At 37.6% G+C, this 27,800-nt stretch overlaps 1 long non-coding RNA gene across 1 annotated transcript; it reads right to left on the reverse strand.

Moving 5' to 3' along the window:
* Nucleotides 1-1,872: 1,872 nt before the first annotated feature.
* Nucleotides 1,873-27,800, reverse strand: LOC122454545. Its single transcript, XR_006273434.1, has 3 exons — nt 27,743-27,800; nt 22,513-22,515; nt 1,873-1,960 (listed from the first exon to the last, which is right to left on the reverse strand). It is a non-coding gene; the product is annotated as an uncharacterized LOC122454545 (long non-coding RNA).

Below are 27,800 nucleotides of genomic sequence, written 5' to 3' on the forward strand. Positions count from 1 at the left end.
GTATATACTATAATAAAATTGTGTCTAATGGTACCATATTGATATGTATTACAATTTTATCTCTTAATAGTCATTTCTTTAGTTATTCTTTTATGTGTTTCTTCTTTCCCCTCTCCCATCCTCACACCAGTGATGGGGAGAAAGGTTCAGTTCAGTTCAGTTCAGTCACTCAGTCACGTCCGACTCTTTGTGACCCCATAGACTACAGCACTCCAGGCCTCCCTGTCCATCACCAACTCCCAGAGCCTGCTCAAACTCATGTCCATGGAGTTGGTGATTCCATCCAGCCATCTCATCCTTTGTCATCCCCTTCTCCTCCTGCCTTCAATCTTTCCCAGCATCAGGGTCTTTTCCAGTGAGTCAGCTTACCACATCAGGTGGCCAAAGTATTGGGGCTTCAGCTTCAGCATCAGTCATTCCAATGAATATTCAGGACCAAGTTCCTTTAGGATGGACTGGTTTGATCTCCTTGCAGTCCAAGGGACAATCAAGAGTCTTCGCCAAAACCACGGTTGAAAAGCATCAATTCTTCAGTGCTTAAAGGTAAGTGTTAGCAAATTCTAAATATAATAGAATTTCTAAAGTTTGCTTAGGGTAAAAATAAAGTGGGTATTTAAACACAAAGTTGTTTTGATGAAGAAAAATTTAAACAATGTAAGTCATGTGTGGAATACAATTAGCTTTTGCTGCGATAAAACTTACCCCAAAGCTAATGGTTTAAAATATATTCATTTATTTCACAATTTTGTGGAATGGTGATTGTGTCTAGCTTCTGCTGGCTAGCTCTAGTCTGGGACCGGTTTGGTTGATCTCACCTGGACTAATTTATCTGTCTCTCAGTAGTTGGCTGTCTGACTGTGGGCTATCTGTTTTATAATGTCCTTGGCTTTGACAGCTGTCATGATTGTGGTCTCTACAAGGTTTCTCACCCCTCAGCAGGCTAGGCAGGTATTCACATAAAGGCAGAGTTACAAAGATGTAGGGAGTTGCACACCAATGGGCATGTGCTTTTCCCATTCATTGTCATATCACATTTGTCAAACTGTCGTTTTTGCTGTTACCCATTGACTAAAGCAAGCCTTGTGGCCAAACCTAAAGTCACCATGGGAAAGCAAACAGCAAAGTGTGAGGACAAAGGGCGGGTGTGAACAAATTTACCATATTAAATTTGGTGAATGTGTGAAAGTTGCCTACAAATGCCCAATTAGGGCAGCATGTTTTCATTTCAATCCCAAAGAAAGGCAATGCCAAAGAATGCTCAAATTACCACACAATTGCACTCATCTCACATGCTAGTACAGTAATGCTCAAAATTCTCCAAGCCAGGCTTCAACAGGACGTGAACTGTGAACTTCCAGATGTTCAAGCTGGATTTTGAAAGGCAGAGGAACCAGAGATTAAATTGCCAACATCTGTTGAATCATCAAAAAAGCAAGAGACTTCCAGAAAAACATCTACTTCTGCTTTATTGACTATGCCAAAGCCTTTGACTGTGTGGACTACAACAAACTGGAAAATTCTTAAAGAGATGGGAATACCAGACCACCTGGCCTGCCTCTTGAGAAATCTGTATGCAGGTCAGGAAGCAACAGTTAGAACTGAACATGGAACAACAGATTGACTCCAAATAGGAAAAGGAGTACATCAAGGCTGTTTATTGTCACCCTGCTTATTTAAATTATTTGCAGAGTACATCATGAGAAATCCTGGTCTGGATGAAGCACAAGTTGGAATTAAGATTGCCGGGAGAAAAATCAATAACCTCAGGTATGCAGATGACACCAGATGACACCACCCTTATGGCAGAAAGCAAAGAAGAACTAAAGAGCCTTTTGATGAAAGTGAAAGAGGAGAGTCAAAAAGTTGTCTTACAACTCACCTTTCAGAAAACTAATATCATGGTGTCTCGTCCCATCACTTCATGGCAAATAGATGGGGAAACAATGGAAACAGTGACAGACTTTATTTTGGGGGGCTCCAAAATCACTGCAGATGGTGATTGCAGCCATGAAATTAAAAGATGTTTGCTCCTTGGAAGAAAAGTCATGACCAACATAGAATGTTAAAAAGCAGAGACATTATTTTGCCAACAAAGGTTTGTCTAGTCAAAGCTATGGTTTTTCTAGTAGTCATGTATGGATGTGAGGGCTTCCCTCGTGGCTCAGATGGTAAAGTGTCTGCCTGGAATGCAGGAGACCCGGGTTCAACCCCTGGGTTGGGAAGATCCCCTGGAGAAGGAAATGGCAACCCACTCCAGTACTCTTGCCTGGAAAATTCCATGGACTGAGGAGCCTGGTAGGCTACAGTCCATGGGGTCGCAAAGAGTCGGACACGACTGAGCAACTTTACTTTCACATGGATGTGAGAGTTGGACTATAAAGAAAGCTGAGTGCAGAAGAACTGACGCTTTTGAACTGTGGTTTTAGAGAAGATTCTTGGGAGTCCCTTGGACTGTGTGGGGATCCAACCAGTCCATCCTAAAGGAAATTAGTCCTGAATATTCATTGGAAGGACTGATGCTGAAGCTGAAACTCCAATACCTTGGGCACCTGATGCGAAGAACTGACTCATTTGAAGGAACCTTGATGCTGGGAAAGATTGAAGGCAGGAGGAGAAGGGGATGGCAGAGGATGAGATGGTTAGATGGCATCACTGACTCAATGGGCTTGAGTTTGAGCAAACCCCGAGAGTTGGCGATGGACAGGGAGGCCTGGGGTCCTGCAGTCCATGGGGTCACAAGGAGTCGGACATGACTGAGTGACTGAACTGAACTGAACTGTTACATACAGCTAAAAATATCAGTATTTCAGAAATGATTGGTGAGGTACATTTTAACGTTTTGGTAAATTAAGAGGTGATTTTAAAAAAAAATCTCACTTTCATCATTTTTCAGGGAATATGCAACTATTACAGACTAAAATGTTCTCAGAACTGCTTTGATCTATCGATATTTAGGGATTGTTGAGACAGAACCCAGAGTGGTTAAGAGTCTGTATTTAAATCTCACCAGAGGGAACAATTGAATGAGGGTAAAGTTGGTTGAGTACACCCTTTGTACCAGGACCACAGTGAGTCACAGGAGACCAAGAGTTGTCTTGAGCACCAGTGAAGAAGCTTTCATAAGGGCATGCCATTGCACTGAACCCAAGCTTAGAGACACACTCCCATGATACATATCAAAAACAGACTTGTAACAAACAAGCATACAGGCAACACTCAGATAAAGGATAGATTTGTCCACACACACTAGGATCCAAGAAATTGTAAACTCTCCTCTGTAATATGAGACTGAGTAATCTATATCCATCCAGTCTACATCCAGAGGTTATCTTGGAAAGGAAAAGAGGAATGGAAGATTTAAAAATTTGTTCCTATTGACATATTAGAAAGAGAATGAGAAAAAAAAATTTAAGACAGCATTTAATGTTTTAGATGAGACTAAATTTCAAACTGAATAAAACATGTAATTCTCATACCCCTTAACTATAATCTGGCAAAGAAGATGAGAGAACATATAAAAATAAATACTTTCCACTAGTCATGCATAGATGTGAGAATTAGTCCATAAAGAAGTCTGGATTCTGAAGAACTGATGATCTTGAATTCTGGAGAATTCAAAGTTTTGGTTTGAAGTTTTGGTGCTGGAGAAGACTCTTGAGAATCCTTTGGACTTCAAGGAGAGCCAACCAGTCAATTCTAAAGGAAATCAACCCTGAGTATTCACTAGAAGTACTGAATGCTGAAACTGAAGCTCCAATACTTTGGCCACTTGTTGTTACGAGCATGCTCATTGGAAAAGACCCTGATGCTGGGAAAGACTGAAGGCAAAAGAATAAAGGAGTAGCAGAAGATGAGAGGGTTGGATGGCATCATGGACTCAATGGACATGAGTGTGAGCAAACTCTGGGAGGTAGTGAAGGACAGGAGAGCCTGGTGAACTACAGTTCATGGGCTCACAAAGAGTTGGACACAACTTAGCGACTGAACACAGCAGCAATAACAACTATTTGTTAGAATTTTGGTACAAGTAAATACTGAGACTCAAATACATCACCATTTTAAGATTTTTAATCAATATATGTTATGTGCGCCTATTCCTTTAACTATCATTTGCAATCACTTTACTTTTATCCACAGATGAGATACTTGTGGTATAACATAAATAAAATATCTTATACAATAATTTAACTCCTCAGAGACTATATATAAAGAGTAATAGCCAGTTCTGACTTAAATAAATTGGATAAATGATAGTACCATTTACTGAGAAGGTGGCGCTAGTGGTAAAGAACTCACCTTTACAGGAGATGTAGGAGACGCAGTTCAATTCCTGGGTCAGGAAGATCTCTGGAAAAGGAAATGGCAACCTGTTCCAGTATTCTTGTCTGGAAAATCCCATGGACAAAAGAGCCTGATGGACTACAGTCCATGAGGTTGCAAAAAGTCGGGCACAAGTGAGGTCACACACAGACACAGACACAGACACACACACACACACACACACACACACACACACACAGAAAGTAAATCAAAAGCATGTGATATTTGGATGGTCTGTGTTTACAAGTTCAGTTTTAAATGTATTGAGTTTGAGGGGCTTGAGTCATCCACTAGGAAATGTCATATGGACTACTCGATTTATAGTTCAAAAATGTAAGTGTGGGGTTCTACTCACAGGATTAAAAAATTATTTCTCTTCAAGATTTGCATTTATTTAGACTTAAGTGGTTTCATCAAGAACAGTGAAATGATAAATACTTTTTAATTTCCAGGAGTACACTAGTGCAGAAATCAATGCTTTTCCAAGAAATAAACCCATGCACCTATGGGTACCTTATTTTTGACAAAGGATGCAAGAATATAAAATGGGGCAAAGACAGCCTCTTCAATAAATGGTGCTGGGAAAACTGGACAGCTACATGTTAAAGAATGAAATTAGAACATGTCCTTACACCATACACAAAGATAAATTCAAAATGGATTAAAAACCTGTGTAAGACCAGAAACTATAAAACTCTTAGAGGAAAACATAGGCAATACAATCGATGACATAAATCAAAGCAAGATCCTCTATAACCCACCCCCTAGAGTAACAGAAATAAAAACAAAAGTATACGAGTGGGACCTGATTAAACTTAAAAGCTTTTGCACAGCAAAGGGAACTAGAAGCAAGGTGAAAAGATGGCCCTCAGAATGGAAGAAAATAATACCAAATGCAACAACTGACAGAGGATTAATTTCCAAAATATACAAGCAGCTCATACAACTCAACACCGGAAAAGCAAACAACCGAATCAAAAAGTGGGAAAAAGACTTAAACAGACATTTCTCCAAAGAAGACATACAGATGACTAATAAACACATGAAAAGATACTCAACATCGCTCATTATTAGAGAAATGCAAATCAAAACTACAATGAGATATTATCTCACACTGGTCAGAATGGCCATCATCAAAAAGTCTAGAAACAATAAATGCTGGAGAGGGTGTGGAGAAAAGGGAACACTCTTGTACTGTTGGTGGGAATATAAATTAATACATCCACAATGGAAGATGGTATGGAGATTCCTTAAAAAACTAGAAATAAAAACACCATATGACCCAGCAATCCCACTCCTAGGCATATACCCTCAGGACACCAAAATTGAAAAAGACACATGTATCCCATTGTTCACTGCAGCACTATTTACAATAGCTAGAACATGGAAGCAACTCAGATGTCCATCGACAGATGAATCGATAAAGAAGCAGTGGTGCACATACAAAATGGAATATTACTCAGATGTAAAAAAGGAACACATTTGAGTCCGTTCTGAGGAGGTGGATGAACCTAGAACCTATTATACAGAGTGAAGTGAGTCAGAAAGAGAAAGATAAATATCACATTCTAAAACATATATAGAGAAATTAGAAGAAAGGTCTTGAAGAACTTATTTGCAGGGCAGCAATAGAGAAACAGATATAGGGAACAGACTTGTGGATATGGGGAGAGGGAAGGAGAGGGTGAGATGTATGGAAAGAGTAACATGGAAACTTACATTGCCATATGTAAAATAGATAGCCAATGGGAATTTGCTCTATGGCTCAGGAAACTCAAACAGGGGCTCTGTATCAACCTAGAGAGGTGGGGTGGGAGGGAGATGGGAGGGAGGTTCAAAAGGAGATTCATGTTGAGGTTTGACAGAAAACAACACAATTCTGTAAAGCAATTATTCTTCAGTAAATAAATAAATAAAAACAACAACAAAAAAGTTCAGTGCTTTTGTCTTTTTGTTAGACAATTGAATCATATATGCCTTTAAAATATATGTCTTTTTTATTGATTTTTTTTTTTTTTGGTTCAGTTCATTGCTTGCTAATGTCTCTTCCTTGGATTCCATGCCCTCTGACCATAGGCCCTTGGACTGGCTACACCCACTCCATCCTTCCAAATCTTTCCCTCCATTCTCTATTATTAAACATAGTTTTTAGATTTCTCAAGGAATACTTACTACTTTCCTAATGGGGATGATGTTCCTTATCACTCAGAGCATGATACCTTTCTTTAGGGGCATTTACCATCCTTGCAGTGTTATTCTCTTTGTGTTTATTTGGCTAATACCTTGCAACCTCTTAAGAATGTTGAATTCACCTTGGTCTACTTCAATACCCAATTCAACTTCTGACACATAGTAGTGCTCAATAAATATTTGTGAAAGAAAACCTAAATGAATCAATTAGAGAATAGTTGTTAAAATGTAAAGTGTTTAAGTAAAGTACTTTAAAAAATTCACTTGATTATTCATAATTTTTCCTATACATGAGAACTACTTATACTGTTAGATCTCTCTCCTAAGAATGTTGGCTTTAAAATATGATTTTTCAAGGGCTCTTTCTAAAATGTACTTGTCTTTGTCTTATTTCATGGGGAAAACTAAAATTATGTTCATCTTTTCTTGTTGACTTGGAGTCATTATGAGCATGCTTAATTACACTGTATATTATTAGAGTGGTATTTATCTTTGGTGTTTTTCTTAGGTATCCTTTAAATCTAATGTATTATTCTTTCATGTGTCACATTCCACCTATGCTTATAGACTCTTTGACTCTAACCAGCCTTTCTTCCCATCCCTTAAATTGTTCTTCTCATCCATTGTTGTCAAGGAAACAAACTAATCAAGCTTTTTAAAAAAAATAGTTAAAATATGAGCCAACAAAGAACTGAGTATAACTTTTAGGACTGCAGTAGAAAACATTAAAGCATAACAAACTTGTCACTTATTTTTGAATTTCAAGATTTATTAAGGGCATTGCTTTTTCTCCAATCCACACCCTCAAGAATTTCTTCTCAAAAAGAAAATGATTTTTTTTTATTATTATTATTATTTTTTTTTCCAGTGGGTTTTGTCATACATTGATATGAATCAGCCATGGATTTACATGTATTCCCAATCCTGATCCCCCCTCCCACCTCCCTCTCCACCCGATTCCTCTGGCTCTTCCCAGTGCACCAGGCCGGAGCACTTGTCTCATGCATCCCACCTGGGCTGGTGATCTGTTTCACCATAGATAGTATACATGCTGTTCTTTTGAAATATCCCACCCTCGTCTTCTCCCACAGAGTTCAAAAGTCTGTTCTGTATTTCTGTGTCTCTTTTTCTGTTTTGCATATAGGGTTATCGTTATCACCTTTCTAAATTCCATATGCAGATGTGGTTAGGTGGACATTACCTGTAATAAGTCTATCTGTTTGGACCATGAGAACATGATCCAGACATCCCTTCACGTATGGCATCATGAATTCAAACTGAAGATAATAAACAACTTTGTGAGTATAAGCTGCTGAAACGCAAACCTATAGATATATACCACATCTGATGTGCTCAGTCTTTTGTCTATAAAGCATGTTCTAGAACTAAGAGCTTGAGCTCTCAATTCAGGACATGTATCCTAATTTCTTGTAGAGGTTTTAATAATTTTTCAAGTCTTATTTTCAGAGAAGTACAAAATTCAAGAGCTAGTATATCTGGAATGGATTCTCACATATCTTTGTATGTATGACTATCCACAGGTGATCCTATTGTGTGGGTGGATCAGGAAAAAGCATTATCAACCAGACAACTGCTGAATTTCTAAACGTCTACAGTGTAATTGCACCCTAAACTTTCATTCTTGGCTCTGAAATAATCAGCACTACTGCACTGTGGTGAAAATCTCTCTGGCACTCATAGGTGTTGGGTTGAATATTCGCCAAGGTTAATACAGAGGACTTTATTGCACACATTTACGAATTTGTGCTCAGTGTGTTAGAGGCAGACTTCCCAGGTGGCTCAGTGGTAAAGAATCTGCCTGCCAATGCCAGAGATGCAGGGGACATGAGTTTGACCCCTGGGTCAGGAAGATCCCTGGAGAAGGAAATAGCAACCCACTCTGGTATTCTTGTCCTGGGAAAAAAAATCATGGATAGAGGAGCCTGGCAAGCTACAGTCTGTAGGGTCACAAAGAATTGTACATGACTGAGCAACTGAGCATACACACACATGTTAGAGTCAGTTATGTCAGTCATAACATAACATTGTTATGTCAATTTTAGAGCTTCAATCAGGTATAGGGCTGCCATATAATTTGTCATTTATATTAACCTCTTAAATTGGGAAAACCAACAATTTAAATCTCTCAAGTCCAGCTCTAGGAAGTAAATAGATTTATGTACAACAATAATGTTAAGAATATAAAGGGAAAGTATAGCTAAATTAGGGTTTTTCTAAATGAACAGACACTTAAGGTAGACTACAGAAACCTTTTAAAGCACCATGGAAAGCGTTGTCTATGATTGAGATGTTCAGTACTGGTCAACATCTACATCTTTATCAGGAAAACTTCAGCTCAGTCTGTGCTATTAATTAATTTAGGCACAATGATATGTGATTTGATTTATTGCATATACTCATGATAACATGAATCAATTTGGGGAGAGAAGGACTATGTTTTATATCTTTTTTAGCATCCTACTTATTTTACATTTTAATGTAACACTTATTTTTATTATTTAATTAAATTTTACATTAACACAATAAGCACAGACATCAAAATGATACTAGTAAACATGTAAGGAGAGTGTCCTCCAAGAAGGATAACCTTGAATTTGGCATCATAATTCTATTTAAATTCCACTGCTGAGAAAATAGTAACATATACCATTTAGTTCAATGAGTGCTCACCTTTCCCCTAAAATTATTATGTATGTATGTTAAGTCGCTTCAGTTTTGTCCGACTCTTTATGATGCTGTGGAACATAGCCTGCCAGGCTCCTCTGTCCATGGGATTCACCAGGCAAGAATACTGGAGTAGGTTGCCATTCCCTTCTCCAGGGGATCTTCCCCATCCTGGGGTTGAACCATGTCCCTGATGTCTCCTGCCTTGGCAGGTGGGTTCTTTCCATTAGTGCTACCTGGGAAGCCAAAATTATTTAATGTGTATTATTATAATATTCTATCAGTAAGGTGAATCATTGGCTTCCCAGGTAGCATAATGGTACAAGTGAGTGAAAATAAGAACACAATTTTGTATGTAATGTAAGAAGTCCTTTGGAAAGTTCTTTTAGTTCCCAAGTTAGAGCGATCATGAGTACCCAGAGAGTTATTGAGAAAGTCTTCCACTGAATCACGTCAAAGATAAGAAATATCAATGTAATTGAACTGCTTTATAGCCTTTGTAGTTAGCAGACTGAGGACGACTACAGTGGACTGCATTAGAGGTCCTTCATGAAGCTGCAGAGTCTCAATGTATACATTAGGTCAAAAGCTAATCTGTTTGATGTCCTATAGGATGTTAAATGAAGAATAAAAACCTTGATTACATTTAGAAAGAACTAAAAGTTACAGAATTGTGCCAATTTAGAGAATCAGTCTATAGAACTGATATCTACTGATAATTGACCTGAGCATGTTTCTATGAATCTGACTTTAGTTCTACTCAATGCCCACGAAAATTGACATTTTAGAAATTGTGTAAAGACTTGGAACTTGCTCAATGTTATGTGCCAGCCTGTATGGGAGGGAGATCTGGGGGAAAATGGATACATGCATATGCATGACTGAGTCCTTCACTGTCACCTGAAACTACCGCAACATTGTTTTTCTTTTTTTTTTTTTAATTAATTAATTAATTTATTTTTTCAGTGGGTTTTGTCATACATTGACATGAACCAGCAATAGATTTACACGTATTCCCCATCCCGATCCCCCCTCCCACCTCCCTCTCCACCCGATTCCTCTGGGTCTTCCCAGTGCACCAGGCCCGAGCACTTGTCTCATACATCCCACCTGGGCTGGTGACCTGTTTCACATAGATAATATACATGCTGTTCTTTTGAAACATCCCACCCTCGTCTTCTCCCACAGAGTTCAAAAGTCTGTTCTGTACTTCTGTGTCTCTTTTTCTGTTTTGCATATAGGGTTGTCGTTACCATCTTTCTAAATTCCATATATATGTGTTAGTATGCTGTAATGTTCTTTATCTTTCTGGCTTACTTCACTCTGTATAATGGGCTCCAGTTTCATCCATCTCATTAGAACTGGTTCAAATGAATTCTTTTTAAAGGCTGAGTAATATTCCATGGTGTATATGTACCACAGCTTCCTTATCCATTCATCTGCTGATGGGCATCTAGGTTGCTTCCATGTCCTGGCTATTATAAACAGTGCTGCGATGAACATTGGGGTGCACGTGTCTCTTTCAGATCTGGTTTCCTCAGTGTGTATGCCCAGAAGTGGGATTGCTGGGTCATATGGCAGTTCTATTTCCAGTTTTTTAAGAAATCTCCACACTGTTCTCCATAGCGGCTGTACTAGTTTGCATTCCCACCAACAGTGTAAGAGGGTTCCCTTTTCTCCACACCCTCTCCAGCATTTATTGCTTGTAGACTTTTGGATAGCAGCCATCCTGACTGGCGTGTAATGGTACCTCATTGTGGTTTTGATTTGCATTTCTCTGATAATGAGTGATGTTGAGCATCTTTTCATGTGTTTGTTAGCCATCTGTATGTCTTCTTTGGAGAAATGTCTGTTTAGTTCTTTGGCCCATTTTTTGATTGGGTCATTTATTTTTCTGGAATTGAGCTGCAGGAGTTGCTTGTATATTTTTGAGATTAATCCTTTGTCTGTTTCTTCATTTGCTATTATTTTCTCCCAATCTGAGGGCTGTCTTTTCACCTTACTTATAGTTTCCTTTGTTGTGCAAAAGCTTTTAAGTTTCATTAGGTCCCATTTGTTTAGTTTTGCTTTTATTTCCAATATTCTGGGAGGTGGGTCATAGAGGATCTTGCTGTGGTTTATGTCGGAGAGTGTTTTGCCTATGTTCTCCTCTAGGAGTTTTATAGTTTCTGGTCTTACATTTAGATCTTTAATCCATTTTGAGTTTATTTTTGTGTATGGTGTTAGAAAGTGTTCTAGTTTCATTCTTTTATAAGTGGCTGACCAGCTTTCCCAACACCACTTGTTAAAGAGGTTGTCTTTTTTCCATTGTATATCCTTGCCTCCTTTGTCAAAGATAAGGTGTCCATAAGTTCGTGGATTTATCTCTGGGCTTTCTATTCTGTTCCATTGATCTATATTTCTGTCTTTGTGCCAGTACCATACTGTCTTGATGACTGTGGCTTTGTAGTAGAGTCTGAAGTCAGGCAGGTTGATTCCTCCAGTTCCATTCTTCTTTCTCAAGATTACTTTGGCTATTCGAGGTTTTTTGTATTTCCATACAAATTGTGAAATTCTTTGTTCTAGTTCTGTGAAAAATACCGTTGGTAGCTTGATAGGGATTGCATTGAATCTATAGGTTGCTTTGGGTAGAATAGCCATTTTGACAATATTGATTCTTCCAATCCATGAACACGGTATGTTTCTCCATCTGTTTGTGTCCTCTTTGATTTCTTTCATCAGTGTTTTATAGTTTTCTATGTATAGGTCTTTTGTTTCTTTAGGTAGATGTACTCCTAAGTATTTATTCTTTTTGTTGCAATGGTGAATGGTATTGTTTCCTTAATTTCTCTTTCTGTTTTTCATTGTTAGTATATAGGAATGCAAGGGATTTTTGTGTGTTAATTTTATATCCTGCAACTTTACTATATTCATTGATTAGCTCTAGTAATTTTCTGGTAGAGTCTTTAGGGTTTTCTATGTAGAGGATCATGTCATCTGCAAACAGTGAGAGTTTCACTTCTTCTTTTCCTATCTGGATTCCTTTTACTTCTTTTTCTGCTCTGATTGCTGTGGCCAAAACTTCCAACACTATGTTGAATAGTAGTGGTGAGAGTGGGCACCCTTGTCTTGTTCCTGATTTCAGGGGAAATGCTTTCAATTTTTCACCATTGAGGGTGATGCTTGCTGTGGGTTTGTCATATATAGCTTTTATTATGTTGAGGTATGTTCCTTCTATTCCTGCTTTTTGGAGAGTTTTAATCATAAATGAGTGTTGAATTTTGTCAAAGGCTTTCTCTGCATCTATTGAGATAATCATATGGTTTTTATCTTTCAATTTGTTAATGTGGTGTATTACATTGATTGATTTGCGGATATTAAAGAATCCTTGCATTCCTGGGATAAAGCCCACTTGGTCATGGTGTATGATTTTTTTAATATGTTGTTGGATTCTGTTTGCTAGAATTTTGTTAAGGATTTTTGCATCTATGTTCATCAGTGATATTGGCCTGTAGTTTTCTTTTTTTGTGGCATCCTTGTCTGGTTTTGGAATTAGGGTGATGGTGGCCTCATAGAATGAGTTTGGAAGTTTACCTTCTTCTGCAATTTTCTGGAAGAGCTTGAGTAAGATAGGTGTTAGCTCTTCTCTAAATTTTTGGTAGAATTCAGCTGTGAAGCCATCTGGTCCTGGGCTTTTGTTTGCTGGAAGATTTTTAATTACAGTTTCGATTTCCTTGCTTGTGATGGGTCTGTTAAGATCTTCTATTTCTTCCTGGTTCAGTTTTGGAAAGTTATACTTTTCTAAGAATTTGTCCATTTCATCCAAGTTGTCCATTTTATTGGCATAGAGCTGCTGGTAGTAGTCTCTTATGATCCTTTGTATTTCAGTGTTGTCTGTTGTGATCTCTCCATTTTCATTTCTAATTTTGTTAATTTGGTTCTTCTCCCTTTGTTTCTTAATGAGTCTTGCTAATGGTTTGTCAATTTTGTTTATTTTTTCAAAAAACCAGCTTTTAGCTTTGTTGATTTTTGCTATGGTCTCTTTAGTTTCTTTTGCATTTATTTCTGCCCTGATTTTTAAGATTTCTTTCCTTCTGCTAACCCTGGGGTTCTTCATTTCTTCCTTCTCTAATTGCTTTAGGTGTAGAGTTAGGTTATTTATTTGGCTTTTTTCTTGTTTCTTGATGTAAGCCTGTAATGCTATGAACCTTCCCCTTAGCACTGCTTTTACAGTATCCCATAGGTTTTGGGTTGTTGTGTTTTCATTTTCATTCATTTCTATGCATATTTTGATTTCTTTTTTGATTTCTTCTATGATTTGTTGGTTATTCAGAAGCGTGTTATTTAGCCTCCATATGTTTGAATTTTTAACAATTTTTTTCCTGTAATTGAGATCTAATCTTACTGCACTGTGGTCAGAAAAGATGACTGGAATGATTTCAATTTTTTTGAATTTTCCAAGACCAGATTTATGGCCCAGGATGTGATCTATTCTGGAGAAGGTTCCGTGTGCACTTGAGAAAAAGGTGAAGTTGATTGTTTTGGGGTGAAATGTCCTATAGATATCAATTAGGTCTAGCTGGTCCATTGTGTCATTTAAGGTTTGTGTTTCCTTGTTAATTTTCTGTTTAGTTGATCTATCCATAGTTGTGAGTGGGGTATTAAAGTCTCCCACTATTATTGTGTTACTATTAATTTCCTCTTTCATACTCGTTAGCGTTTGCCGTACATATTGCGGTGCTCCTATGTTGGGTGCATATATATTTATAATTGTTATATCTTCTTCTTGCATTAATCCTTTGATCATTATGTAGTGTCCTTCTTTGTCTCTTTTCACATCCTTTATTTGAAAGTCTATTTTATCTGATATGAGTATTGCGACTCCTGCTTTCTTTTGGTCTCCGTTTGCGTGAAATATTTTTTTCCAGCCCTTCACTTTTAGTCTGTATGTGTCTCTTGCTTTGAGGTGGGTCTCTTGTAGACAGCATATATAGGGGTCTTGTTTTTGTATCCATTCAGCCAATCTTTGTCTTTTGGTTGGGGCATTCAACCCATTTACATTTAAGGTAATTATTGATAGGTGTGGTCCCTTTGCCATTTACTTTGTTGTTTTGGGTTCACGTTTATACAACCTTTCTGCATTTCCTGTCTAGAGAAGATCCTTTAGCATTTGTTGAAGAGCTGGTTTGGTGGTGCTGAATTCTCTCAGCTTTTGCTTGTCTGTAAAGCTTTTGAATTCTCCTTCATATCTGAATGAAATCCTTGCTGGGTACAGTAATCTAGGTTGTAGGTTATTCTCTTTCATTACTTTCAGTATGTCTTGCCATTCCCTTCTGGCCTGGAGGGTTTCTATTGATAGGTCAGCTGTTATCCTTATGGGAATCCCTTTGTGTGTTATTTGTTGTTTCTCCCTTGCTGCTTTTAATATTTGTTCTTTGTGTTTGATCTTTGTTAATTTGATTAATATGTGTCTTGGGGTGTTTTGCCTTGGGTTTATCCTGTTTGGGACTCTCTGGGTTTCTTGGACTTGGATGGCTATTTCCTTCCCCATTTTAGGGAAGTTTTCAGCTATTATCTCCTCGAGTATTTTCTCATGGCCTTTCTTTTTGTCTTCTTCTTCTGGGATTCCTATGATTCGAATGTTGGGGCGTTTCACATTGTCCCAGAGGTCCCTGAGGTTGTCCTCATTTCTTTTGATCCTTTTTTCTTTTTTCCTCTCTGTTTCATTTATTTCCACCATTTTATCTTCTACCTCACTTATCCTATCTTCTGTCTCCGTTATTCTACTCTTGGTTCCCTCCAGAGTGTTTTTGATCTCATTCATTGCATTATTCATTTTTAATTGACTCTTTTTTATTTCTTCTAGGTCTTTATTAAACATTTCTTGCATCTTTTCAATCTTTGTCTCCAGGCTATTTATCTGTAACTCCATTTTGTTTTCAAGATTTTGGATCATTTTTATTATCATTATTCTAAATTCTTTTTCAGGTAGATTCCCTATCTCCTCCTCTTTTGCTTGACCTGGTGGGCATTTTTCATGTTCCTTTACCTGTTGGGTATTTCTCTGCCTTTTCATCTTGTTTAGATTGCTGTGTCTGGACTGGACTTTTTGTATTCTGGAGGTCTGTGGTTCCTTTTTATTGTGGAGAGTTTTCCCAGTGGGTGGGGTTAGACGATTGGCTTGTCAATGTTTCCTGGTTAGGAAAGTTTGCGTCGGTGTTCTGGTGCGTGGAACTTGATGTCTTCTCTCTGGAGAGCAATGGAGTACTCAGTAATGAGTTTTGAGATGGGTCTATGTGTTAGGTGTCACCTTGGGCAGCCTATATGTTGACGTTTAGGGCTATGTTCCTGCGTTGCTGGAGAATTTGCTTGGTATGTCTTGCTCTAAAACTTATTGGCTCTTGGGTGGTGGTTGGTTTCAGTGTAGGTATGGAGGCTTTTGGACGGTCACTTATTACTTAAAGTTCCATGTAGTCAGGAGTTTTCTGATGTTCTCAGGTTTTGGCCTTAAGTTTCCTGTTTCTGGATTTCGGTTTTATTCTTCCTGTAGTCTCAGGACTTCTCCAACTATACAGCACTGATAATAAAACTTCTAGGTTAATGGCGAAAAGATTCTCCCCTGTTAGGGACACCCAGAGAGGTTCACAGAGTTACATGAAGAAGAGGAGAGGGAAGAGGGAGATAGTGTTGAGCAGGAGGAGAAAAAGGGGGACTCAAGAGGAGAGTGACAGATCTACGCAGTTGTCTGTTCCCAGAATATTCTCCGTAGCCCAGACACCCACTAAGATTCACAGAATTGGATTGGGAAGAAAAGGGGAAAGGAGGAAATAGAGGTGTTCTGAGGTAGAAAACAGAGAGTCAAGATTGGGAGAGAATAATCAACACACTCCTGAATAAAAATGGGAACTGAATATTGGATTCTTAAATGTTCACAATTTATATCATATATTGAAAAACAAAAATTAAAAATCTAGAGTAGAGATTAGACTCTTAAAAATACTATATTAAAAACAAAAACCAAAACACACACAAAAAATTTTTTTAAAATATATATGAAGTTCAGTTTAAAAAATAGGGCTTTCTCTTTTTTTTTTTGGTAAGGTTATAGTGTATTGAAAATGAAAATTAAGGAGTAGTAGAGGAGTACTAGAGGACTTTAAAAGAAATAAGAGAAAAAGAAAAATAGAAAATAGAAGAGAAAAAGGAGAAAAAAAGAAAAAAAAAAGATTTTTCCCTAATTAAAAAAAATTGTAAAAATCTATGAAAATGAAAGTTAAGGAGTGATGGGGGAGTAATAGGGAATTTTAAAGAAAAATAAAAGAAAAAATAAAAAAGAAAAAATTTAAAAAAAATTGTTTTTTCTTATTAAAAAAAAAAAAAGTAAAAATATATCTAGGAATTTCTCTGGAGCTGTTGAGGTCAGTGTCGGTTCGGCTCAGTTTCAGATATCTCCTCATTCCAGCTTACATTTAGGGATTTTAATCTGTTGCGCTGGTCCCTTCTGAAGCGGTTCCCTTTGTTTATTTGGCTTCTGTTTGCCGGTTTCTTCAGAGCCTCATTTCCGCCCTGACACAGGCGGGCGGAGGTGGACTCTTATTCAGGTAGCTAGTTCTGTCGCGCTGCTGGGAGGGGCTGACGCTGCGGGGAGGGGCTGGCGCTGCTCAGGCTCCTGGCTGCTCTATATGGAGCGCGCCGCGCGCAGCTCCAGCCCTCCGGTGTTCCACAAAAGCGTGGAACAAAAGGCTGCGTCCGCTCTTGTACCTTCCCCGTCAGAGAGGTCCAGGCAGCCAGGAGCTTGACAGGCGCACTCTCTCCGGGTGCGGTGCGCCCACTACCTTCCGCGGTCCCAATCTCGGTTTCCGCCGGCGCCAGTCGGGTGTGTGCGCCTTCTGCCCTCTGCGTCCCCAGCCCGTCCCCGCCCGCGCCGGTCGGGTGCCTGCGCCCTGTGTCTCGCCGCGACCTGCTCCCGCCTCCGGCGGGTCTGGGCCGGTCCGCAGTCTGCGAGCTCTTCTCTGGACTTTCTCGGTCCCTTTATTCTGCGAACGGCCGGCAGCGTGTTCGGGCCGGTTAATTTTCTCTCTCTTCCCTGCTCTCCCACAGTTCAAGTTGGCAACTCACAAAAGCTCCCTCTGATTGTCCTCAGGGCACTCAGGCCCGGACCCTGCCCCAAACAATGCCGCCGGCTCCTCTCCGTGCCGCCCCCACTTGCTGGTGGCGGATGCGGGTGTCTGGGGCACTTTTCTGCTGAGAGTTGCTTTTAGGCACGTAATCTGTGGGTTTTATTTATTGTTTCCCTCCCAGTCAGGTTGCCCTCCTAGATTCCAACACTTCCCCCAGGCCCGACAGTGTGAGGGTTTCCCGGTGTCTGGAAACGTCCTCTAAAGACCCGCTTCCCCGGACGGATTTCCGTCCTTAGCTCTTTTGTCTCACTTTTTATCTTTTATATTTTGTCCTACCTCCTTTCGAAGACAATGGGCTGCTTTTCTGGGCGCCTGATGACCTCAGCTAGCGATCAGAAGTTGTTTTGTGAAGTTTGCTCTGCGTTCGGATATTCTTTTGATGAATTTGTAGGAGAGAAAGTGGTCTCCCCGTCCTACTCCTCCGCCATCTTCACCTCAACATTGTTACTCAGCTATACCCCAATACAAAATAAAAAGTTTAAAATATGGAGGGGAAAAAAAAAGAAATTGTGTAAAGAGGTTAAATTAACTTTGACTTCCTTTGAGGTTAAACTTCATAACTATGTACTAAATAATACCTAGTACAGGGCTTCCTGGTGGCTCAGATGGAAAAGAATCTGCCCGCAATGTGGGAGACCCAGGTTTGATCTCTGGATCAGTAAGATCCTCTGGAAAAGGGAATGGCAACCCTCTCTGGTATTCTTGCCTGGAGAATCCCATGGGCAGAAGAGCCTGGTAGGCTACAGTCCATGAGGTTGCAAAGAGTTGGATATGACTGAGAGACTAACACTTTCACTTTCGCTTCAAATAATAATCAGACCCTGACTCTGGGAAAGATTGAGGGCAAGAGGAGAAGGAGGTGATGGAGGATGAGATGGTTGGATGGCATCATTGACTCAATGGACATGAGTTAGAGCAAACTTCAGGAGATAGTGAAGAACAGGGAAGCCTGGTGTGCTGCAGTCCAGAGAGTCACAAAAGAGTTGGACATGACTTAGCAACTGAACAAGAACAACAAAATAATACTTATAGAGTGCTTACTATATAACAGAAACTATTCCAAACATTTTACATAGACTAAATCATTTAATTCTCACAGCAACCCTGTGAAGTAGACACTATTACTCTCCTTATTTTACAGGTGAGGAAATGTTAAGTCAGAATCCAATGCCTCTATTCCTACTGACCATTTAAGTAAAATAATTTGTGTTTTATCCACTTGTTCTGATATCATACAAATATGAAAATAGTAGACAATAGTAATGAGTAACAGCAAGTTTTTCTGATTTCTTAAAACTATTGCTTATTAGCTTTTCAATCATTCTTTAGCTTCTAGAGAAGCTAGAAGAAACTACCAGTAGGATTCTTGAACATGAATAAGAAAGGCCATAGTAGGTGCTATTTCTACATGTGGAATTTTATTTGGGTCAAGAGTAAATAAAGAAATCAATACAAGAATGGTATAATTCCACATATTACAAGGATAAATTATACCCATACATCCATTTATGTGTTCCAGATTAGGCACAACTCTGAATATTTATTTTCAAAGTGGAAAGAATCAAAGGGAAGAGGCTATTTTTTTTTCTTTTTATCTTAGGATACAATCATTTTACAAAATGAAGAAAATTATATTTTTAAATTTGAATCTGTTTACATCTGTTTCTGTGATACTTTCATAGTAGAAAATAAATGTCCTCCTTTCCCTTTAGTGTGGGTGAAAAGTCCCCATTTTAAAGAAAAGCAGCACAAAATTGTGAGTTCTGAATCATCACTGTTGTTTTCTATCGTGGGGATCCATTTGTGACATTGAGCCCTGCCCAGCTGAGATATGTCTTGACAACTGTTTTACTTGGGGTGCTGCTACTGAAAGCATCTTAGTTGCCTGATTTGTCTTTTGAGTTATCTTCTCTTTTACCTTCATTATTGTGGTCCTTTCTAGTTTTACTGAGCATGCCCTTCCCATGATTTTTTGCTCATTTTTCAGTCTTCTGGGGGGAAGCAGAATACATATTTACAGTTAGGACCTCACTGTAATTTCACAGTGCTTAATGTTGCCATAGATAACAATAAGACTTGCTACATACTTTGAAAGCCAGGGCCTACCATTTCTGAAAGGTAATTCTGTGGACTTCTTTCAGGTTAGTTGCCTAACCTGGATATTAATTGAATTGAGATTTATCATATCTTTTTTCACTGAAATGTTACTTTTAACTTCAAAGTCTCAGCCATATTGTGTACCTCTGCTGAGTTTTTGGAATTCTTTACAGCCTAATTCAAATATGAGATTTTGACTTACTTCCTCATAATGTCTGCACTGATTATTAATGCCAAATCACTCTAGCTCTCTTTTATCGCTGTCTCATATGCACTTCTGGATCCATCTGAGTCTGTCACTTCACCCTGGCTGGCGTGTATATGGCAATAATGTGAATATTCAAATGTTCTTTTTTCTTTCACACTTCCCTTCTATAATCCATGGTTGTGAATATAAAATAGAATTACTCAACACAATTCTCTGATATGCTTCATATGTTCTCTAAAAAAATGGTGAAAAATTTGCTCTTCCATTTCCTGAGTAGCTGCTATTTGCCATACATCATGCTAGAAAATGGATGAACAATGGAAAGCTTATGTCTAAATAGAGGAGACAGATAACGAAGAAGGAAATAAATGATAAACATGCAAATTACAGATTTTGGAGAGTGATACAAAGCAAACATATGGTGTTATGCTATAAAATATTGGAGGACGGGGGATATTGATGGAGGGAAAGAGTTTAAGTGGCATGGGTCAGCAGCAGAGAGGGTGTGTCCTTTATACAAGAGAAGAGAAGGAACCAGCAGTGTAATGAGACTGCGGACAATACAGAGGGCAGAGGGCATAGCACGTGCAACAGGAAGCCTCAGGAGAGTCTTTGATGACTTATTGAAGGAACTGAAGCAAGATGAAGCTGAAGAGGTTAGAAAGGAAGACACTTCATTGTGGAGAACTCCGCAGTAAATGATGCAGCAGAGTTTCCGTTCTTTTTAAAGGCAATGATAAGCCATGATAAATTATCAACCATTTCCCCTGGACTTTCATGCAATAAAAGGCCTGCGTAGGTAAAATGCTTTACCTGGCTTAGAGTTGATCAAAGAACAGTGTATTTGTGTGGAGGGGAAAAGGCTATCAAGGTGATCAATTCACATCTCTGATCATTGGTATCCTATTTTTCTGAATTTGGATCAAGTCAACCAGGTTACCTAACATGTACATAAAAGACATGGTCCTTGTAAATATAATGAATCTAATTGTGGAGGATTTTACAGTACATTTGATAATAATAATTGACTTAGTATTATGTTACTATATCCGTTTTTTATCCTTTACTTTTATGAGAAAGATAATTACATTTGTTAAAATATATATAGTGCACTTGATGTGAATGCACTTTTTACAAAAGAGACTATGCCTCTTTTTAGCATCTTATTTAGGCATTTAATTTGAGCAGTATTACAAAATAGCTCCCTATCCTTCAGATTAAAAAAATACAACAGGGCTTTGAAAATAAAGTTGAGCCATATTTTGCCAAATTATCATGAACATATATCAAGGCTTATCTGTACAGGTGGTTCTTGTACAGGAAACAGCATTATACACAGTTTGACTAAAGGTCACAAAGGAATAAATGCAGTTCTTTTTGAACTTGACGATAATTTATTGGAACGTAGCTTGCTTTAAGTAACAAAGTGGCAGCCTAAGCCTCAAAATTCTCCATTGTATATACTCATTTCACTGACTTGACTAATTCTGGGGATGAACTTGTCCTAAGTGAAACAGAAGGAAGTTTGTGTTCAAAGATGCAATGTTAACCCTTTAGTTAATACTACACTAAGAGGCTTACAGGAATACTGGTCTTAATTTCCATTATCTTTGGCAGATTGAAATCCAACAGTCAGTGATTCAGGAGTCCATCTTTTATTAATCTAGGTATCTAATCTATCTATTAAAATTAAGTCTAATGTAGAATTTGGGCCTAATCTCAGTATATCTAACTAAGATGTATAAACACACAAACTGCAAATTATAGCTTAAATATAGAGTACTTTCTTTAGGTGCTTAAATTCAATGGAGCCCTCTGTCCAGTTATGGTTTGTTAGATTTTCCTCTGTTTCCTGAGTTTATATTTTCCCCCTTTACCCTTCCTCTTGATAAAGGTAGACAGGATGGCAAAGATGTCAGAAAAAATACTTTTTATAGAATTTTATTTTATGTAGGGAGAGAAAATATGTTAAAAAATAACAAACATTATTATCCTATCTCTATTTTGGAAAAAAAATTCATTTTCTAATTTGCTAAAGTAAAAGTGGGAAAGTTGCTCAGTCATGTCCAACTCTTTGTGACCCCATGGATTTTAGCCTGCCAGGCTCCTCTGTCCATGAAATTCTCCAGGCAAGAATACTGGAGTGGGAAGCTGTTCCCTTCTCCGGGGATCTTCCCAACCCAGAGATCAAACCCAGGTCTCCCACATTGTGGGTTCTTTATCTTCTTAACAACCGGGGAAGCCCAAGAAAACTGGGGTGGGTGACCTATCTCTTCTGCAGGGGATCTTACTGACCCAGGGATTGAACCAGGGTCTCCTGCATTGCAGGCAGATTCTTTACCAGCCGAGCTACCAAGTATATATTAAGCAAGTAATTCATACATCACTTTGCGTTAGGAATTGCCCATGAACTCCACTCCTTGTGTGATCCAGGATTTATCTAAGCACTTTCCTCTGGCAAACCACAGTCTATTTTAGTTGCTTCAGTGGATATTCTTGTACACATGCTTTTGTAAAAGTCCATGCTCTTACACATTGTAATATATGCTCCAAAAGTGCGAGGAATCATCTTTTACGAATAAGTATTTTATGTTTAGCAGAAAGTGAAAAATGACTGAGCCTAAAAAATAAAGGTGACATATGGAGCAAGGTTGATGTTTGGAAGATTATTAGTAAGGAGCTAAGCATCTCATTAAACGCTACAGAAAATACCGATCCTGTTTCAGTGATGAGTTTCCCCAGGCCACATCTATATTGATCTTTGTGGAATTTATAAGTAGTCTGTGAGGTCTGGATTGGTATGTCTATCATTTTTTTCTACCTATTTAACTGCTATCTTCCTATAGAGATTACTTTCTATATACTTCTTTTTTATATAACAGTTATTATTGTTAGCCTAAATTTATAATGCTCCCAATTGAATTCTAAATATTCTCCCTTGTATAAAGGATAGATTATGAAACTGAAACCAATGATTGTATTTTGGATTTCTGTCTCCACTCCTTTTTTTAAAGTTTGCAATAATCTCTTTACAATTAATTTTTATTGAAATACAGTTGATTTATAATGTTGTGTTAGTTTCTGCCATAGAGCAAACTGAATAGTTTGTGCATATATATATCTCTTTCCACTCTTTTTTAGATTGTTCTCCCATATAGGTCATTACAGAGTATTGAGATCCCTGTGCTATACAGTAGGTCCTTATTAGCTCTTATTAGTCATCTATTTTATTTATGTGTGTATTTCAATCCCAACCTCCCAACTTATGCCCCTCCCTTTTCCCCTTGCTAGCTGTAACTTTGTTTTCTGGACCTGTAACTTGATTTCTGTTTTGTAAATAAGTTCATTTATAGCCACATTCCCTCAGAGCTTCAAAAATGACTAAGAAGTCAATTTTTAGATAAAGATAAAAGACTGTATTGTCCTTTTGGTTGGTCAGAGAGAAATGGAAAGAAATTTATATTTAATTTTAAAGGTGATTCACTTAAAAATAAAGCAGTTCAAAATAATTTGTTCTTTTTTTCAGCTAAATGTTTAATAGACTGGTGAAAAAAAGTGTGGTAATTTAGGAGCTGCAAGAGGACAAATCCTTTAACCTTCTGTAGATGCTACTTAAAATGGTTTCTTTGTTAATTTTTACAATTTAATATAAATTCAAAAAGATATAATTGCCTTAGTTATTTATCTTTAAGTTACAATATAAAAGCACTGTGGATAACTGTAAGTCCAGCCTCCTGAAACATGTAATAATAATGTCCAAGTGAGGATTAAAATGAGGATAAATGGCTTTTAAACATATAAGTCTGTATTAAACAAGTTCTCTCCTTTTATGAAAATGCATCAAATTTTAGGCAGCTAGACTGGAAGAGTTGATTATGTTAGAAATATATTATGGCTCCTGAATTTTAAATGAAAAGAAAAACTTTTTCTTTTTTGGTTCTCTAGTGCATAATACACTAATGTGTAAATGACAAGCTTTGTTGAGAGAAAATCTGGTTTTATAAGTAAACACTTTAATAAAGTGATCATGAATGGGAATATAATACTTTAAATGGAATAACACACTTATTTACAAATAAATATTCCTTCAAACTAAGAAAGGTAGGTAAAATGACATATTTCCTTTCTTAGGTTTATGGTTAAAATTATCCGAAATGTCAGCAATCAACTCAGAAAATGCCTCGACTGAACAAATTGAAATAAGATAGTTGGTTTCATGGATATGTGATTAAAGACGCTCTATTCCATCTAGCAACTACACAGAGTTCTCAAGGGTAGCCACAAATTTATAGGCTGAAACAAGTTTCCCTATAATCAATTTATCAGAATTGAACAGTAGGGGACGATATTTCACCAGCTTGTGCAAAATCCATCAACATTAAAACAGAAAAAAAAAAAAAAAAGTCTTTAATAGGGTGACAGCCAAAAGTCAGACAAACTACTTTTATTTTAAAATGTTTCTTTTTTTCTTGTTTATCAAAATCAGCTTTCGTTACTTGTGGAATATTTGACTGTACTCTTATCAGTATTTTTATTTAATATTTATTAATAGATTTTATTGGAAAGAAACACCATTATTGTTATTTCCATTACATCTTTTCAAATGGAATTATCTGTTGAGGAAGAAGTTACATTAAAAAAGATTGTTTTAAATTGGAAATATTTTATTCTCTGGCTATGCCAAGAAAAAAAATCAGGAGGGCCAATATCACTGGCTGTGTTTCAACAGACTTTATATCAGTGCTTTTAATTATATTCTGTGTAATATTCTGGACAAAAAAGAGAACCTTATCAAAATTACAGTTCTTTAATTGTGTTCCCAATAAAAGAGAAAATTCAGCAAGGAATTGTTCTAGAGCTTTCATTTACTACACTGAATGTCATAAAATAAATGGCAGAATATAAATCCATCTTTATATGCAGATAAAAATGAAGTGTGTTATATTAAAATATTCCAGAGTAGTTTGTTTCAGGATTTTGAGGTTTGCTGTGTATTTCTACCACAACATTGTCATGAAAACCAGAATCAGGTAATACATATTTTATTTTAAGTAGAATATATTTACTGGTAAAAATTATGTGGTTTTGGTATCAAGCATTTTAACTATATATACATTAATGAATTATTAAGGTTAATTTATAAAAACATTTACCAAGAAATTTTATAATTCATATTTATTTCTTCTAGAAATTGCATTCCTACTTACTATTCCAAGAAATTATGCTGAAGTAATTGGAGTACAAAGTCTAATATATATCTTAGTTTTTCATCAGTTTGCTTACTGTGAATTAGAATTCTACTTTTAACAATTACGAAGTATAATGCATTGAGTGCCTTTATGAAGACAAGGTCAGTAAATAGTTGTTAAAACAATGTTTCTGTGAGTTTAATTAATCTTGCAATACTGAATAAATTACCCAATCTCTATAAATCTTCCCCTTCATGGATCATAGCCTTGTTGTGGTGAAGGGGCTTGCATAACTCAGTGAAGCTTTGAGTCATATTGTGTAGGGCCACCCAAGACAGACAGGTCATAGTGAAGGGCTCAGAAAAAAAAAAAAAAGTGGCCTACTGGAGGAGGGAATGACAAACCACTCCAGTATTCTTACCCTGAGAACCCCATGAACAGTACACAAAGGCAGAAAGATATGACACAAGAAGATAGTCCTTCAGGTTAGAAGGCGTCCAATATGCTACTGGGAAAGAGCAAAGGGCAATTCTAATAGCTCTTGAAAGAATGAAGTGACTGGGCCAAAGTGGAAACAATATTCAGTTATGGAAGTGTCTGGTTGGTGACAGTTAAGAATGTAAAGCTATAAAGAACAATATTGCACAGGAACCTGGAATGTTAGGTCTATGAATCAAGGTAAATTGGATGTGTTCAAGCAGGAGACGGCAAGAGTGAACATCGACATCTTAGGAATCAATGAACCAAAATGGACGAGAATGGGTGAATTTAATTCAGAAATGACCATTGTATCTACTACTGTGGGCAAGAATCCCTTAGAAGAAATGGAGTTACCCTCATAGTCAACAAAAACATCCAAAATATAGTACTTGGGTGCAACCTCAAAACAACAAAATGATCTCAATTCATTTCCAGGCAAACACTTCAACATGACAGTAACCCAACTCTATACTCCAACCACTGATGCTGAAGAACCTGAGGCTGACTGGTTTTGTGAAGACCTACAGTGCATTCTAGAACTAACACCAATAAAAATAAAAATAAAAAAGACACCCTTTTCATCATAGGAGATTGGAATGCAAAAGTAGAAAATCAAGAGATACCTGGAATAATAGTCAAATTTGGCCTTGGAGTACAAAAAGGAACAGGGCAAAGGCAAATGGAGTTTTGTCAAGAGAAACCTCTCATCATAGAAAACACCCTTTTCCAAAAGCAAGAGACAGTTCTATATAAGACATCACCAAACTGTCAATACCGGAATCAGATTGATTATGTTCTTTGCAGTCAAAGGGGGAGAAGCTCTATACAGTCAGCAAAAACAAAACCTGGAGCTAACTGTGGCTCAGATCATGAGCTCCTTGTTGCAAAATTCAGGCTTAAATGGAAGAAAGTAGGGAAGACCACTAGGCCATTCAGACATGACCTAAATTAAATCCCTTATGATTATATAGTAGAGGTGATGAATAGATTCAAGGAATTAGATCTGGTAGACAAAAGAATGTCTAAAGAACTGTGGAGGAAGATTCATGACATTGTACAGAAGACAGTGACCAAATTATTCCAAAGAAAAATAAATTCAAGAAGGCAAAGTGGTTGTCCAAGGAGGCTTTATAAATACCTGAGTAAAGAAAAGAAGTGAAAGCCAAGGGAGAAAGGAAAAGATATCCCAACTGAATGCAGAGTTCCAGAGAATAGCAAGGAGAGATAAGAAGGCCTTCTTAAATGAGCAATACAAAGAAAGAGAGGATGGGAAAGACTAGAGATCTTTTCAAGAAAATTGGAGATACCAAGGGAATATTTCATGCAAAGATGGGCACAATAAAGGCCAGAAATGACAAGGACCTAATAGAAGCAGAGGATTAGAAAGGACCTCATAGAAGCAGAGATTAAGAAGAGGTGGCAAGAATATACACAAGAACTATACAAAAAAGGTCGTGATGATCCAGATAACCATGATGGTGTGGTTACTCACCTAGAGCAAGACATCCTGATGTGTGAAGTCAAGTGGGCCTTAGAAAGCATTACTATTAACATGGCTAGTGGAGGTGATGGAATTCCAGCTGAGCTACTTAAAATCCTAAAAGATTATGCTGTTAAAGTACTGACTTAGGATGTCAGCAAATTTGAAAGAATCAGCAATAATCAAATGAATGGACAAGGTCAGTTTTCATTCCAGTCGTAATAAAGGGCAATGCCAAAGAATGTTCAAACTACTGTACAAATTACCTCACTTTACATGGTAGTAAGGCTATGCTCAAAATCCCTTAAGCTAGGCTTTAGCAGTAGATGAATTGAGAACCTCCAGATATACGAGTGGGTTTACAGAAGGCAGAGAAACCAGAGGTCAAATTGTGAATATTCATTGGTTCGTAGAGGAAGCATGAGAATTCCAAGAAAATGTCTATTTCTGCTTCATTAAGTACACTAAAGCCTTTAACTGTGTGGGTCACAAAAGCTGTGGAAAATTCTTAGAGGTGGGAATACCAGACAACTTTACCTGTCTCCTGAGAAACACTGTATGCAGGTCAAAAAACAACAGTTATAACTGGACATGGAAAAATTGACTGTTTCAAAATTGAGAAAGGAGTTAGTCAAACCTGTATATTGTCACCCTGCTTATTTAACTTATGTGCAGAGTACATCATGGACATGCCGGGCTGGATTAATCACAAGCTGGAATCAAGACAGCCAGGAGAAATATCAACAACCTCAGATATACAGATGATACCACTCTAATGGCAGAAAGTGAAGGAACTAAAGAATCTCTTGATGAGGGTGAAAAAAGAAGGTGAAAAAGCTGACTTAAAAGTCAACATTCGAAATACTATGATTGTGGCTTCCAGTTTGATCACCTCATGGAAAAGAGATGGGAAATAGTGGAAGCAGTTACAGACTATTTTCTTGGGCTCCAAAATCACTGTGGATGGTGACTGTAGCCTTGAAATTAAAAGA

Source organism: Cervus canadensis, chromosome 16 (assembly GCF_019320065.1).
Source record: "Cervus canadensis isolate Bull #8, Minnesota chromosome 16, ASM1932006v1, whole genome shotgun sequence".
Classification (NCBI taxonomy): domain Eukaryota; kingdom Metazoa; phylum Chordata; class Mammalia; order Artiodactyla; family Cervidae; genus Cervus; species Cervus canadensis.